The sequence below is a fragment of the Phalacrocorax aristotelis genome, chromosome 6 (genome assembly GCF_949628215.1).
Source record: "Phalacrocorax aristotelis chromosome 6, bGulAri2.1, whole genome shotgun sequence".
Classification (NCBI taxonomy): Eukaryota; Metazoa; Chordata; class Aves; order Suliformes; family Phalacrocoracidae; genus Phalacrocorax; species Phalacrocorax aristotelis.
In genome coordinates, this window is record NC_134281.1 from 5,251,939 (window position 1) to 5,265,170 (window position 13,232).

Consider the following 13,232-nt stretch of genomic DNA (forward strand, 5'->3'; position numbering starts at 1 on the left):
TAGAGATAATAGTTCAAAAATGAGAGCAAGGGCAGCAGGAAAACAAATTATGATAAAACTGCTGGAACGGCGTGGTGGGTAGTCTTTGTACACTTCATTTCACCGTCCTGTGCAGTGATGGCTTCACTCTCGAAGCACTGGAGGAATGGCACAGCTGTGTGCTGTATGGATGCTAAAGGCATGGGGTTGTTAAGACTTCATTGTGGTTTAACCCCAGCTGGCAACTAAGCACCACGCCAGCCGCTTGCTCCACCATGGTGGGATGGGGGTAAAAGTGGGAAAACTCGTGGGTGGTGATAAAGGCAGTTTAATAGGTAAAGCAAAATCCATGTCTGCAAGCAAAGCAGAACAAGGAATTCATTCCCTACTTCCCACGGGCAGGCGGGTGCTCAGCCATCCCCAGGACAGCAGGGCTCCATCACACGTAACAGTTACTTGGGAAGACAAACGCCATCATTCTGAATGTCCCCCCCCTTCCTCCTTCTTTCCCCAGCTCTATGTGCTGAGCGTGACATCATATGGTGTGGGACATCCCTGGGGTCACTTGGGGTCAGCTGTCCCAGCTGTGTCCCCTCCCAGCCCCTTGTGCCCCCCCAGCCACTTGCTGTTGGGGTGGGGTGAGAGGCAAAAAAGGCCTTGGCTCTGTGTAAGCCCTGCTCATCAGGAGCTGAAGCCCCCTGTGTTACCAACACTGTTTTCAGCACAAATCCAAAACAGCCCCATACTAGCTACTGAGAGGAAAATTAACTCTATCTTAGTGGAAACCAGCAGATTCTCCACCCCTTATCTCACACTATTTACGTTATGCTCAGGTCCCACATTATCCAATACATTCTCATTACCCATTACCACCTTCCCATCCTTTGATACAATATGCAGATACAATTTCTTTAGTCTATGGACCACCCCTGTGAAACACCTGTAAAGTGTCCATAAATGCCCGCAAATGTCCACTGAGTTCCTTTAGTCCGTGACTTTGGGCTCCGTCCGTTACGGAGGTCGCTCAGGGTAGGAGAGGTGGTGTGGTGTGTTGACTTACTGGGTACCAAAGCCAGCTCAGATCAGGTCACTGCTGCACTTGCACTGCTTCTTGCAAGGCTCTCCTCCATAGGTTCAGGTGGTTCCTGCTATAGTAATTCCCATAACATGCAACTCAAATCATGGGTTACAACAATTTAAAGGTATTTCCATTACTATCTCCACACTTGGTCCCTTTGGATCAGACCATCAGGTTTAACATTGCAATGAACTCTTCCCTTTGCCCCTGTTCCGGCTTGGGCTTATCCACAGACTGCAGTCTCTTAGGGTCATACCTGCTTCAAGTGGAGCCTTATCCATGAGCCAGTCACTCCAGAGGTACACCTGCTGCAGCATAGACCTACCCACAGCCACAGTCCCTCCAGAAGTGAACCTGCTCCAACGTGGCCGTGCCCTTGGCTGCAGTCCCTCCAGGGGAGTACCTGCTCTGTTGTGGGCTTAGCCATGGCCACATGCTTTGAGGTGCTCCATCATGACCTCACGCACAGCCACAGATGCTTTGGGGTGTCTTGCTCCCACGTGGACTCATCCACAGGTCGCAGTCCCTTCGACTTGAGTTCACACTGGCGTTCCAGCCTGCCCTGTACAGAAGCAGCAGGGATGCCTTGGCCATCTGCCAGCCCAGGAGCATGGCCATTGCTGTTATCAAGCTGTTCTCAGGAACAGCAGAGTAAGATGATAAGCAGTAGAGCCGTACAGCAAGCAGCGAAAGCAAAAAGCAGCCGCTAATGAGCACTAGCCTCTAATGTACAGTAAGGCAAGCAAGCCCCATGACAAGCAGAGAGGCTGGCCGATTAATAGCTAAACAGCAATAACAGCTATAAATTCCATCTAGCACATTCCGGTCAAACCTGTCATTATCTTGAACCCCTCGAGCCCCACATTGGGCACCAGAAAGACTGTCGTGGTTTAACCTGGCAGGCAGCTGAACACCACACAGCTGTTCAGTCACTCTTCCCGGTGCGATGGGGGAGAGAATTGGAAAAAATAAAAAACGTAAAACTTGTGAGTTGAGATAAAGGCAGTTTAATAGGTAAAGCAAAATCCATGTCTGCAAGCAAAGCAGAACAAGGAATTCATTCCCTACTTCCCATGGGCAGGCGGGTGCTCAGCCATCCCCAGGACAGCAGGGCTCCATCATACGTAACAGTTACTTGGGAAGACAAATGCCATCATTCTGAATGTGTCCCCCCCTTCCTTCTTCTTTCCCCAGCTCTATGTGCTGAGCGTGACATCATATGGTGTGGGACATCCCTGGGGTCACTTCGGGTCAGCTGTCCCAGCCCCTTGTGCCCCCCCAGCCACTTGCTGTTGGGGTGGGGTGAGAGGCAAAAAAGGCCTTGGCTCTGTGTAAGCCCTGCTCATCAGGAGCTGAAACCCCCCTGTGTTACCAACACTGTTTTCAGCACAAATCCAAAACAGCCCCATACTAGCTACTGAGAGGAAAATTAACTCTATCTCAGCCAAAGCGAGCACAGAGTTGCACAATTTTTCATGCGGGTTAGCAGAGTAAGGGACATGCTTGATCATGGGTGTGGGAATACAGTACTCTGGCAGCAACTTAAGAGTTATTAATTAGAAGTACTTATTACCGGATGTGACTCAAGTTAGTTTTAAGTTGCTTAACTTCTGAGGTCAGAAAGATCTAATGCCTCTGAGATGAGTGTTATTAGCATCCATGGGACTGTGGGGCTATCCACAGGGACGGTCTGTAAAACCAGAGCTCAGGCTGTGAAATTTTGAGGTTCATTAAATGACTTAGTGACAGTGACAGTTTCACAGCACCTCTGCAAGCTGCGACGATGTACTTGCATTCAGAAGTTTAGACCTACTAAGGGTTCATTCAGACTCCTAGGTTGCGTCGGCTGGGAACGTACAAGTGTGTGCTGGGAATTTATGATGCTGTCCTGAGATTTGCTATTATTCAACCAGCATTCAAAGAAGTGAGAGTGAAACTTTTATTATAAACAAAAGCTTCTTTGTTTGTATTAAGGGGATGATGGTTTTTTTCCATTTACAAATTAAGCAATTAATACAAAAATCAGCAACGAACGGGGGAGTAGAACATCATGCCCCGGTGCTGCATACTTACTCTGTAAATGCATGGTTGTTCACATCTTCATGTTCAGTGTGTGCATTTATAAAGATCTAAAATGTGAGGACAGTCTTACAGCTTGTGCTTGGAAGAGGCATAACTTCTGCCAACAGCCGGGCATGTCAAGCCAGTCATGGAAAATGGTCCATAATAAGGTACCTGTTACAGCTCTGTGCCAGTTCTAAGGGCTTTTTCTAGTGTACAGGGAGAGTGAGGGATAACCCCTAGCAGTAGTTTGGGGTTTTTGCCATCTCTTTAGTTTTTTTCCTCTTGCCTTTATTTTTCTTGCGTTGTAAGCCAGACCAACTTCCCCACTGGCACTCTGAATTCAAAGCTAGGAAATTGTACAGCTGTGTACTACACTTGTTTTTTAAAAGCCTGCCACAAGCATGAGTGGGTTTTTTTGTCTGTTTGTTTTTTTTTTTTGTTTTTACACAAAGGCATATACCTTAAGGAACAGGTTTACTTAGTCACGGGGGTGGGAATATGGCCACTGAAATTAATAACAGTTGGTCGTTTTACTTCTGAGCGTGCTAGCATTTGCAAATCTGTCTTGGTTCGACAGGTAGTTGATGCTTGTGGAGAAGGTGACCTTTTGCTCCTTGCATTGATTTTTCTGAATTGTGTCCAGAGGCTGCAGAAGTCAGTGCAGCACTTCGTCATCAGTTGCAAGGGCTGATCAGGCCTCCGAGACTGATACATCGAGAAAAAAGGGAATAAGTTGACATGAAACTTAATGCAGTTATCTTTTGTGATCTTGCTTTGTTCCAAGACTGTTTTGTTTTTTTTTTTTTTCCAGGGAGATTTTTTAATAGATGAAAAAGAATTGAGAAATGAGTTGTGTTGTACAAAACCCTAAATGAGACTCGTGGGGAAAACTCGGTCTGTGTTTGTGTAAGCAGGGAACTCCTCAGACCGTTCATTGCTATTGCTCTCAGTCATCCTGGAGCTTATAAAGTTTAAACAAGGGCTGAGACTGGTAAAACTTTGGATCTGTTTTTCTTTTAATGTAAGTGTCATAGGTGGTAACCAAACATTCTCTTGTTTTTAAGGAGAAAGAAACAAAATACCCAGCAAGTCTGACATACTCAGCAAATTTTGCAGGTCTGTAGTTTTCTGAGAGTCTCATTTGTCTAAAGTTTAGTCTTTCTACTGTCGACTGTATAAAATTCTTGGTTTTGCTGTTAGGGTACAAATATGCTAGTCCTTGTATACCGATGTGCTCACTTGGGTCACAAAGATTATATTTTGCTCTTCCTAGAAAGGTTGTACTAGGTGATCTGTACTGGGAGGTCCCTTCCAACCTGTGATTCTGTGATTCCTTCGCCAGGGAGCTGTATCCATGCCTTTGCTTATAGAGCCCGCAGATTATCAGTAGGGAAGATAGGTTGGCTATCAGTGGTTTGCTGCTTTTCCACCCTGCTCTAGCTCAGATTATTATCCTTAGCAACTTTTAAAGGAATGTTCCTCCTGGAAGAATTTCTGGCTTGAGGCAGAAGAAGTTTCCTTACCAGTTTTGAACTACTGGGACTATTGTGTTTTTTTGAAATCCTATTCATCACTTCACAAAACTGTTACAAGTACATCTTGAATCATGCATAGCCTGAAGAATATCCTGGGGGTAGGGAGACATAAATAATTGTTTAATTGGGCTGCTCTGCTGTGTAGCTTGTACCCTGTTGAGTATACGGAAAGGACCAATTTTATTTAGTGTTTTATTGTAATAATTCTCCAAGTCCTAAGCTGAGTATTCATCTCAGTAAAATTTAACACAGTGTTATGCAAGACGTGCAAATGTGTTTTAACTTAAGCTTTTAGTTTGTGAATAAAAATGTTGGAGATCTCACCTTTCAAACGTTTTGTAATGATGTTAACTGAAATCTTACAAGGAAGAGTTCCTATTGGAAGGAAAAGAACTTTGTGATTAACGCTTACAAATAGTTAATAACTGTTTTATATTTCATTAGATCTAAAAAAACCCCGTGTTTGGTGATTGTTAAATTTGACAAAAATCTGAGTAATACATCAACATTGTTTTAATTAAAAATATATTGATATTATTCTAAAAACTTGCTCTTGACATCCAGCTCTTAGGCTTAAAATGAATGTAAAACTTAGCTTTTTTTTTTTATACTCCAGAAAAATATGCTCTTGTGCTCAAAACATGCAGCAAAAGCAATCCCATGAAAATCAATTAGAATAATAGAGCACAGCCATTGCAAAATATCATTACAATAGTTAAGTAATTATCCCACTGCACGACTTTGCAAGAGGGATAAATAATGCATGTAGGATTGTGTTGGGGCTTGCAAGGAAGATTCATGCTGGGAGAGTGGGTGGGAAGGACAAAGGCAGAGCACACATCTGGGGAGGGGGTCTGCTGGGTCCGGTAGCTGATGACTGAAACCTTTCAGTGCCTGTGATAACGAAGATGCGAAAGAGACCCAATTTTCTGTTGTTCCTACACTTTCAAGATGGCCTTTGGGAAGAAATCTTTGCTGTGTTCGCACAGCTTGACTCCAGCTGCTTTTCAGAGCTGCTCGGCTGGTCCCAGACGGGTGGGTGGTAGGCTTTGGGGTGTGAGCACAGCCATCCTTTGGGGAGTCACCTTTTGGAGTAGTGGAGCAGGCACCTGGCCAGGGTCCAGCTGTGCTGTCAGATGGGTGGAAAACCCCCAAGATGGCACTGCATCAGGGTGCCGATCCCAGCGGCTTGCTGCCTTGCCTGGTGCACCATTCTTCTCTGTATTTCACCCACGTTCTGTATTTTACCACTCTGCAGGTCTGGGCTGCTCCTTGTCCATCATTCGTTGGGCTGAGGGAGCTACTTAGTGCATTAATGCAAGGCTTGGAGTCCCATCGGCAGTGTGTCCCAGCCCTTGATGGAGCTGTGAGTCTGGTAGGCAGGAATATTGGCTGTTTTTTTCAGTGGACAGATGAGGGTTTTGATTTTTCTTCCTTTCGGCAAGAACCGAATACTCTGAATCTGTCAGTTGCTGTCAAGAGGATTGTACTTTGGATTAGTGAGCTACTAGAAGCGGTTCGAATCATTGCGGTTAAAAGCATGCCGAACAGCAGTGTAATTAATAGTTATATAATGTCATCAACAAGCTTAGGAAACTGGAATGTAACTTGGAAAGACGTACAGCCCCATGCAACCCCTGCACCGCCTAAGGACCACCGTGCCTTTAAAGGATGATGATTTTTTTCTCCCAGGAGCTTTTTGGTCAGGGCAGGTTTGTTTCTGTTGTGTTGGTTCCATCATGAGATGTATGGAAGCACCTTTCCCTTTTTCTCTGATGTCTTTCTCATCAGGACCTGGTCACCTTAGGCTTGTTGGAGCCATTCTTTGCTGCTGTGATTGCAGAAATCTTTGATTGCTGTGTAATTGTGGATGCTACATGAAATAACTCTGTAGCTCATGACAATAATATGCTTTTTTTTGTTGCATTTTTGAATAGAAATTTCAGGGAAATTACATGGTACCTTTTTGTTTTACAGTACTAGTAAAGCTTAATTTACCTCTTGTGTGTCAGCAATCTACCTCTTGTGTTTTTAGGCAAGCTGAAATGGTTATTGAGACTTCCAAAGTAGTTTCGGTTTTGTGACAAGCTTGGCCCTGTCTGGAAAAGCTGTGTATTTCAGCAAGACAGCAGGTGAGTGTCTGCACCTGAGACCTTCTGTCTTGTAGGTATTGAACTGGAGGTGTAATGCTTTCCAGTTGTTTGTATTAACTTCTGTGGGTATCTTAAGCACACAGAAATGGTTATCAAAATTCTGAGCTGTTGCTGTACTTCTGGGCGAGTTTGATTAAAAAATTAATGTAAGCAGTATTCCCGTGGCTGACTGCATGCTTCAGTTGTCTTAAACCCTTACACTGCAACATTTGAAAATGTTTTTTTCTCTTAGTTGATGTGTAGATGCAGCACTTCAGGGCATGGTTAAGTGGTGGACTTGGCAGTGTTAGGTTTTCGGTTGGACTCAAGGATCTTAAAGGTCTTTTCCAACTGAGATGATTCTATGATTCTAGGAAAAAGGGAGAATTATGCTGGTACAGAACTTGGTATTTCTGTTTCTAAAAAGTACCTTATCAAACGTATTGACCGGTGATTAATTAGATAGTAATTCCCACATCTAAAAAGAGCAACTTTGTATTAAAATGCAATACTACTCCTAAGCAAATATAAGGCTGCCTGCCCTCCGGTTTTGTATCTACATTGCTTCCCTGAGTGTCAGTTTGATCAATATTCGCTGCCATTGACCTTGGATAATTAAGAAAAAAGTCTGCTGTTCTGAGGAGGTAAATGTAGCTTATGTTTGGAACATGCCTGATCAGCTCAGCTGTGAAAGTTGCAGTTTTATGTCTGTAGTGTCTGGCAGGATGGATGCTGCGTTTGCAAAACTTCATGTCCCTCTTTTCTGCTCCCTGACAGGCAGTTGAAGGTGTTGGTGAAAATCTCCCAGGACTCCCAAGATCTGAAACTTGCAATGGACCTTTTCAATTTTCAATGAAAATTCATTTAAACTAGTATGGCTGCCTTTTACTGAATCGCTTTACACTTTCAGCCTATTTCCAGTGCAATTACAAGGCTGAAGTTGTGCACTGGGCGGGTGCTTAAGGTTCCCGGCCAGTGCAGTGGCTGGAGCAGGGGTTGGTGCACGTGGGCCCAGAACAGGGTCGGTGTCAGTGTTGGCCGTCGAGGAATGGAGCGTGCTGGGACCACCAGCACTGTGTGCTGCGAGCCAAGGGCTGATTAGAGAAACACCAGTGGAAGAGAAAAGCCAAATCATAAAGGCAACGAAAAATTAAGAAGCGAAAATTTTTCAGGCCTGTGAAAGTTATTTGTCGAAATTTGAAGGTAGGGGAGTGGTGGGCACTGGGGTGTGTTTGCCAAATCCCTTGCTCTTTTATTTTTCTCTGGGCTGCCACTTGGACTTAATTCTTAGCTTCTGTGTTTGCTTTCCATGAATTACTCGGACCATTTGTGACTTGTTTACAGTGCGAGGGCTGTTTGTTTTTTAACCACCTCCATCATGATCACTCAGTTGCGTGCTGTTTTGGTGGGCTTCTTTCTCAGGGTAGGTTTTCCACTTGAGATGCTCTACTACTATATTTTCACTGGCAAAGTACTCCAGCCTGAAGATGGCAAATAAAGTTGTGGTTTGGGGGGTTTTTTGGTCGTCTTTTTTTTTTTGAATTATGATTATTGTTTAATAAAACTATCTTAGGACTAGAAGAAGCTATTCAAACCAAAGCAGAGCTTTATAAGGCTAGTTGCATTCATGCTGATTGTTTTTTATAAGGCTGGTGTCAAGCTCTTTACGTTCTTGAGAGAAGGTACTGTGGTGGGAAATTGTGTCGTTTGCCAGGTTGCCCTTGGTTAATACACAGTGGGCCACTGTTCCTGATGGGACCTTTGGGTGCTGAGGCGGTGTCACTAATTCTCAGGGAGATTTGGGGTGGCATGTGGTTTTTACAGGCTCCTTGCTTTTGAAGCCAAATCTGTAGCCTTGAATATCTCCGGGACTTTGTAATCTTCCCCCCTACAAGGGTATTATTTATTTGGGAAATTGCATAATACGTGTTATGCAAGTGGTCTCTTTTCAGCTGCTGTGTGAAGTATATTATAGGAAAAATGTGTAATGGTTTTTTAACTCAGGCAGCAAGTGGCACAAAATAAACCCCACATCTGAGATGTTTTAATGAAGAGAGGTTTTAATGAAGGCTGTATTCTGTTTATAACAGAGGTAAGGCAGAACTGAATGCAGCTCCAACAAACGTTCACACCTGTTTCCACAAAGAAATTCAGTTCCCACTCGATTCTGAGAAATGGTGATTGAGTGGACAGACTGTGTTGCGGATAAAATCAACATAGGTCTATTAAATTGAAATACATTTTTCCCAGAATGTTTCCAGTAAACAACATCTCACGTGAAATCTATCCATACCGTACTTTACACGTCTCATTTAAGGATTTACTGCTTATATTGAGTTCTAGGTCCTTTTTCACATGTCTACATATCCTGAAATAACTCATTTTGTAGACATCTCCTTTTCCTCTGCAGGCTGGTGCATGGTCTCGTTTTTGAGTTTCCCCAAGAACCTGCTTTTTTAAAAGCAGAAGTGGATACATGGGAGTGTTCCTGGGGTTGTAGAAGGATGCTGGAGCCCTCGTCCCCTTCACACCTTCTGTGCATGGAGGCAGGACTGGTGAGGCTCAGGCTCCGCCGTGTTAAAGTACAGTGTGGCTGCTTTCCGACATTGGGTGTCTTACAGGTTTTAGCTGTGTGCCTTGAATATATCCGTTTAGTTGAGAAAGGGTTGTTTCATGTACTATGTCTGAGTAGAAGAATTACTCACCTGAACAAGAGAGACTTAAAATGAAGCTGTTAATTGTCACAGCTGGTGACTTTTTTCAGTGCATTGCTGCCAACTGAGAGCGTTTTAAACTTGCATCCGAGGTATGAGAAGACCCGTACCTCTTATCTGCACCTTCCTGAGTAAGGAAAGCAGTCATTCAATTATTCTCTATAATTAGTGTATCTCCGTGGGTAGGCAGGTGTTAGTTATTCATGGGCTTTTTCACTGTCTCTTACTTTTCCAGGAGTGTTTGCCTACCAGTCTTCTGCCATCGCCTCTGTCCGGAGGCATTGGGGATGATCCTTACCCACTCAGGCCTGCATAATGGTGGGTTGCTGCTGAGAGCTGTGAAAAGGGGGCAAGTTTAGATGAGTATGCAAATCAGACTAGCTGATGTAAAAATATCTTACCCAGGTTGAAAGAATTTGAGAGGTGCTGTGATTGCAACAAAGTATGAAGTATTTGGAATAACTCATCCAGTTTTGTGTGATTACCCTGAAAGCAGGCTTGCAAGTCTGAGGGTCAATTTTTTTTAACTACGTGGGGCTAGTTAAGACTAAGCTTATATCTTTCTATAGAAATTGTTGAACTTAAAACCATCACAACCCTAGTACTGCTGTTGCTGCTGCTTTCTGTAAAGTGCAGTTATGGGTATTGCAGCATCCAAAAGGTTTACTCCGCCCTGAGCACTTGTAACTCAGGCAAGTTGTTTGTGTGCCTGTGTGTGGAGTTGAGGGTGTGCACATATAGGATTCAAATAGTTTAACTGCATGGAGAACATTGCTTCACCTATCTGTAAAATTCTGAAAAAACCTCAGACTCCGTGTTACATGAGTGATTTTCTCCCGTGAATGGACCAGAGGGGGAATATATGACTTGAAGTTCTTGCTGATATAAAACAAAGGAATGGGAAAGAAGATTTTGTTGCTGGAATCTGTCTTTAAAAAGTCGTGGGTGAGCGTGCCTGTGAAGCTGCTATGGTGGTTTTATTTGGTTTTGAAACAGTGAAGAAATAATTTCTGAAAGGCCTGGGTCCTGGATTTGCAGTGGGCACTGTGTGTAGGCGTGCTTTGTCTGCTCATTAATGGGCCAGCTTCATTAGACTTGATAATTCAAGGTTCTTTTTATAAGCTTATTTTCAGGTATTTTATGTCACTACATGCCAGTCATTGAAATGGTAGCTTTAAGAGACGACATCTGTTCAATTTAAAAATCCACTTTCCTGAGAAACACCTCCTGGTGACTTCTTTTATCAAAAACTGTGGTGGGAGTCTGTTTCGGTGAAGCTCTTGTTTTAGCTGCCACTGTGAAGACCTTTGCTCAAGAGGAGCAGGGGGACTGTTGGTACAGTATGATGATGGAAAAGCACTGTTCAGGCTGAAGGTGTATCCACACAGCGAATGCTCGTGCGGCTGCAGAACAATTCCTGGTGATGCTGAAGGTGGAGCAGCGCAGGATCCGTATGTCCTCCTATTGTGTGATTCCCATTTCAGTCCATGCCATGTCCCCGACCATCGAGTGCTTGCTGCTCACTTTGCCTCGTGACAATTACTGCTTTATTTTGCTGCGTAGAACAGGACTGTGAATGTGGGCTGCAGCCTGCTGGGAGTGTCAGGTGTACTCAGCCAGCCGGTGTGGCTGCTCGCCTGTGCTGTGGCTATGGCCACCACCGCTAGCGCCAGTGGGAGCACTCGCTCACACAGTCTCTGCTGTGGTCAGCGTGGGGCTTTGAGGTCCTGTCCTGATGTCAGATGCGTTAGATCCCAGCACTGCTACTGTTAGCCATGTTATGCTATCACAAGGAGCACGGTGTTTAATATACATTGTGATCACATGCCTTTTTTTGCTGGCTAGGTGTACCTGAGATTAGGAGAATGATAGACCTGGATTTACACCTTAAAGCAAGCACACTGTTCCCAGAGGAAGTACAGCAAGACTTGGCCTCTGTCAAAACGCCAGCTTTTCATGGAAATCCCTGTAGAAAAGCCCTACTTTTGATGTCAAAATGAGCATACTTGCTTGCAAAGGATGTTCAGTACCCAGGTTTCCTGCTACAAATGTGTATTTAAAAGGTTCATATTGTTACTCTTCCTTCAGCCCTCATCCATCAGGAAGTCGGTCCCTTGCATAAGGCAGAAGTCATTCACTTGGAGCTGGTGGAGTTGGTATCACTGAGGTTAAGCTTCAGTGTAGGATGGAGCATCTGAAATGCCACAGAAGTGCATTTGTGCATACGCGGAGAAGTCTGATGCTTCCCCAGCATTTGGTGACCATACTAGCATGTCCAGGAAACGTCTGCAGCCTCCAGGGAAGGAGCAGAGACTTCTTTTCCAACTCATGCTGGTGGTTTTTTAACAGCTGTGTAAGTAGCATTTAAGCTAAGTCAAGCTTAGGCTGTGTAATTCATTGGCTTTTCCCTCTTCACCTTCAGTACCTTTTTTCAGTTTGATATGACATTTGGAAAAAAACAGGACTTTCTTTCTTCCCAAGCAAGCTCTGAAGTGATTGGCTACCTTTTCCTTTAGAAAAGACTTGAAGCTCCTTCCAAGTTCAGGAGGACGTAGCTACCTGTGTTTTGAAGAGCAGCATGGAGCGGCTGTCGGGGTCGAGGACTGCTTGTTGGTTTTGGATGAAGCTGCTTGTCCTGCGCTGCCCTGGCTGCCACTGGGAGAGGAAAGAAACTGAATAAACAGGGAAACTGGCAAATAAACAGAAAAAAAACCAAACCTAGCCCCTGCCTTGGGGTGTGGGCTTGAGTCAGTTAAGCAGCTGTTTCAAAATTAGACTTTCTTTTGTTAAAAGGAAGCACGTAAAAGCTTTTCTGCTTTTGTTTATGTGCCATAATGATAATTTCCATGTGTTTTTCTGTGTTATTTGATTGCTTTCAGTTTCTTCTGAGGAAACTTACTTGAAAAGTGAGCAGTTGTATTATTGCAGCATTAAGGTGGTTGCTTCAACCTTTCCTACCTTGTGTACCCCCAAGTTCTTTAGCAGAAGTGACCATTTTCAGGTAGCGAACTTAAGCCTATATGTTTTTCTAAGTTGCCACTCAGTCTTCAAAGCTGTTAAATAGACTTTTGGGGTTCCAAGTCAGACTGCAAACACTATGCTGGGGCTCCAGCACTCATGACATTCCTTGCCGCTGTTCGCCATGAGTGCTGGAGCTGCCGCCGCACCGGTGTCGACCTGGCTGGCTTTGTGGCTGTGCTGAGAGCTGGCAGGGGGGAATAGGTGGGTTTGAAAAGCTGGTGGCAGGAGTGGGGCTCTTGGGGGGCGTGGGGCAGGGCTGTCTCATGTAGGGCAGTGCCGGCGGATGGGGAAGTTCTGCAGTGGTTTGCTGCTGCTGCAGGTGACCCCAGAGATTAAAAGAGATGATGATGAGCAAATATTTTCTGTGTTTGTATGCATGAAATTGCTCACAAAGTTATGCTAGCCCTGAAAGTTTTTGCTCTTTTTACTCTCCAGTTTTGGCGCAGAGAGAGGCTATGAGCTCCTTAGGAAGTGGTTGCTCAACTCAGTCCTTGCTGTTTTCTGCAATGTGTTTGAGTAAAAGCAAGGTTCTGTTTTTAGCTTGCTTTAACTTGGAAATTCTGGTGATAAGCAATTAGCTGCACAAACCCAGGAAGAAATTAGGAGGAAGCAACATAAGATAGTAGAATCTCACTGAGTCATTTTTGCAAATCTCTAGAAGCAAGTAATTTCTCTAATCTGGTAGATGTGTATCACCAGTGTGGTGTAG

General features: G+C 44.3%; 1 protein-coding gene across 1 annotated transcript in view; it reads left to right on the plus strand.

Annotated features, from left to right (window-relative positions):
* RYBP (RING1 and YY1 binding protein) overlaps nt 1–13,232 on the plus strand; it is a 45,080-nt gene that overhangs the window by 11,782 nt on the left and 20,066 nt on the right. The window lies entirely within an intron of this gene.